Below are 4,012 nucleotides of genomic sequence, written 5' to 3' on the forward strand. Positions count from 1 at the left end.
CGATGCGGCCCCCGGGCGAAATTTAGTTGCAGGTGCGCCATCCTCTTGTTTGGTGCTTCTGCTTTGACGGGTTACCCGCGGGCTGAAACGGTTGCCGGAGTACCACTAGCCGGCTGGAGAACAAGCAGTGGCATGCGGTGATTCCCCCCTCTTCAAAGTGCCCCTGCTTTGCAATTAGGTTTCTAATGCATTGCCTGTGGATGCCAAGTACTCATCATACATATTTTCAGTGTGTGTACTCAGGTGTAGCATGCTTCAATGCAAACTTATACGTATTTGTTTAGCTTCATAAATTTGCTTCAACCGCCACCAAACATGCTTCATTATTTCTCGCACTTTTACTTTGCAACTGTCGTGCTTCCGTTGATTCATATGTATGCGTCTGTTGTATAAATGTTTTGCTGCTCAGATATATGTTCTTCTTTTTACCTGCTACTATGTTTCTTTGTTCAGATGTTTATCTTGATATATGTATGGTAATTATTTAGTGCTGCTACCATTACCAATGTTTGGTTCTTTTATTTCTCATATGTGTTGCACAGCCTCGTGTTCTCGCCTGTTTCAAATATTTTGCACAATAGTTCATTATTTCTCACATATGTTTTCATGTTTTCCTATTCTAACTTCAACCGTTGTGAGTATGTGCTTCCTTTAATTCTCATGAGTCCATGGTTTGACAATCAGGTTGAGATTGTTGTTCCCATACCCACTGTATGCAACTATGCTTCGCTGTTTATTTATATCCCTACCAATGGTTGTGAAATTTTGCATCAACCACAACCATTGTATGTATCTTATTGTACAAAATTTTTTATCTGAAATCATGTGTGCTTCAACCACTATGAGCATAGCTTCTTCTTTTTTGAGTTGACAAGTATAGCTTCTAGTAAAGTTTATTGTACCAACATTTTTCTTATCATCGTACATTCCACTGCAAGCGTGTGCTTCTGTGTTTCTGAATATTGTTCTAGTTATAAAATTGTGTTGCCATTAGTATAAAGAAACACATCTTAAAAGACATGGTAATTAATTGTCATATTTAATTGTGAGAATTCTGCCAAAAATGGGATTTACCGTCCTTCCCAAAATTATGCTCCCATGCATCAAGGAAAATGCTTCCGTGGCATAAAGATGCTGCTGCCATCGATGCAGAAACACATCTCAGAAAAGATCGTAATTTTCCATCTAAAAGAAAAGATCGTAGTTACTTGTTGAATCTAATTGTGAAAAATAAACATATTTTCCAAAAATGTTTTTCCGCAACAAAAGGCACGTCATTCCCGGGAGCAGTTTTAGGAAACAAAACTCAGTTTTGGGGTGTTAGCGATTAGGAAGCAGCTAACATTACGATAAAGGCTTTCTCTAACGCGTTCGGTTCACACCGCATATCCCAGCCGCTGCCGAGCGCATGTGGGTCCACACCAGCCGGGCCCGCAGCCCATGTGGCATTTCACTCCGACCCCACCTCTCGGAGCTTTAGAAACCAATACGCTTTGAATACAGAGACGAATCCTCCCATATGGTGTCAGATACGAATCAGTCCTATACCTATACGGCCTTCATGACCCCACCGATTGGAGAGATTCTCACGCTTCAAAATTTGAATCCCGTCCCAGTTCCCGTCCACAACCCCGATAGAACGCGAGGTGCATCCCGAGCGCCCAGAGAGAAATCCCTGCTGTCCATCGATGGACCGGCCGCCACCGGCAATGTACCTCTCGCCGGAATCATACACCCAACTCCTTCTAAGGTATGCTCAAACCCGGGTTCAATCCATTCAAGTTCTTGTTCTTCCGCATCTCATCTCTACATTGGCTTGGGCGGTCAGCTTCTCCTCCATCCCTGATCTAGATCCAAATCGCGGTTGGACGCAACAAGAAGAACAAGAGGAGGGGGTGTTGCTGATTTGGCCGGTAGCGGCGGCGATTGGGCAAGCTGGAGTGAGACTGAACATGAATGCCAGTCCGACTCCTCCACACCAGATCCATCCGCACAGAGTGCCGAGGCCCACCGCCAAGTGAATCGTGAGAACCAAGATCTCCGGCGAGACTCGCCGCCGCGAGATTTCGGCGGAGACACTTGGTCAGGAGATGATTCGTTGCAATCTCCAATCTCAGACATTCAGGCAGATATTTCTTACCAGCAGGAATAGGAAACCAACACTACAGACGTGCTGCAATCAGAACGGTCTCCAAGTGACCAATGTACATGGAAAGGAAGGTAACCACATGCTTGTTAGAAATCTCACGCTTGTTTTTCACGCTCGTGTTGAATCATATTGGTGGTTACCTTCTTTTCCAGTCTTTCTGTAGCTTCATTCCTGGTTTGTTCTAGAGCAGGGATAAACACTTGTTTGCTGTCAATTGGTTAGAGTTGGTACTGTGGGTATATGAAGACATGTTTCAAGGTCTATTTACACTTGCGTATAAAATGATGTTCAATAAAACAGTTTGCGCTAATCATGCATGCTAGGTAGTAGTATTGTTTCATCCAAATTTATATGCTGAACTTTGGGGTTGTACGGTGGTTTCTGGTTGTAATTGGTTGTCTGAATCTCTGAAGTTCGGGGATTGAGGTGTATAATGATTTCTGTGTAAATGCAAAAGGAACAGTACATGCCCAAAGTGTATTTGTAAAGTGCTTACCTCCATGGGGGATGGAAATTTTTTACCTGCACTTTGAAATAGTTTTAAACGTGAATCAAATGCATAATCTGACAGAAATTGAACAACTTGCAGTTAACATTATACACCGAAATGCCGCTTTAAAGCAGAACCTTACATCATTTTTTGGCAGGATATGTCGTGGGGAAATACCATATCAGCATCAGTCTAAAGAGGGAAGGGTTTGTGCGCTTGAAAAAGCAATGCGTAGCTTTGTTGAACGGAAGTCTGGACAAGTGGTCGCCCCTGAGATTGGAAGAGTATTCGACTCAATCGCAGAGGCATTTGAGTTCTACAACCACTATTCTTGGGAGATTGGGTTTGGCATCCGATATGGTCAATCTAGGACAAATGCACAGAAAAGCAGAACCGTTCAAGACATCGTTTGTGGTTGTGCGGTTAGTATAAATAACCGAAAGTGTTGTGTTGGCTGCTATCCTTGTTATTCCACCATACTAATCTGTGCATTTGTCCTAACGGGCCAAAGAAAGAAAACACGAAGTCAGTAGCATGCAACTGCCAAGCATTGATCAGACTACACCGTACAGCGGATAATGGATGGTATATACACGATTTCAGACCTGAACACAACCACCATTTGTCATCATCGTGCGGCAAGAAACTACATTGGCCATCACACAGGCACTTGAGGAGCAACAACATTGGGATAACCAAGGTTTTTTGTGTCATCGCAAGCTTCTTTGGATCAATGGAGAGTGTACCATTCAACAACATATCTCTCAAGTATATGTGCAAGAGGATGAACTAAGAGACTGCAGATGATGACATCAGGAAAACAGTTGAGCTCTTCTCTGAACTTAAGAAGAATGACCCAATGTTTGCTGACAGTGTCCTTGTTGACAGCCATAGCAAAATTCAGGCCCTTATGTGGACCAATGGAAGGAGTAGATACCAATACAAAAATTTTGGAGATTCTATCACATTCGACACCACATATCGTACAAACCAGTACGATATGCCATTCGGTCTATTTGTTGGTGTCAACCATCATTTCCAGAGCATAATATTAGGAGGTGTTATGATGAGAAACGAGAAGCAAGAATCATTCGAGTGGGTATTCAAGGAATTTGTTTCATTGATGGGAGGTAAAGCACCTGTAACTATCCTAACAGTAACTATCCTAACAGGTAAATACATTCGTAAGGGTAGCAATACAGAATATTAAATTATTATCCTATCTTCCTTCTCACATACTGACCATCTCTCTCAAATTAGACCAATGCCGTGCAATGGAGTTGGCTATTGCTAAAGTGTTGCCAGGAACGAAACACCGGTGGTGCAAATGGACCTCATTTATGCACATCTCGCACTTGAAATATCCATGACAG

The 4,012-nt window shown here is 42.7% G+C and overlaps 1 long non-coding RNA gene across 1 annotated transcript; it reads left to right on the forward strand.

Moving 5' to 3' along the window:
• The first annotated feature begins 1,640 nt into the window (after positions 1–1,640).
• LOC119297881 lies at positions 1,641–3,804 on the forward strand. The gene is made up of 3 exons (XR_005145749.1): positions 1,641–1,750; positions 1,829–2,220; positions 2,797–3,804. It is a non-coding gene; the product is annotated as an uncharacterized LOC119297881 (long non-coding RNA).
• Positions 3,805–4,012: the final 208 nt, after the last annotated feature.

This window comes from Triticum dicoccoides, chromosome 5A (genome assembly GCF_002162155.2).
Source record: "Triticum dicoccoides isolate Atlit2015 ecotype Zavitan chromosome 5A, WEW_v2.0, whole genome shotgun sequence".
NCBI classification, from domain to species: domain Eukaryota; kingdom Viridiplantae; phylum Streptophyta; class Magnoliopsida; order Poales; family Poaceae; genus Triticum; species Triticum dicoccoides.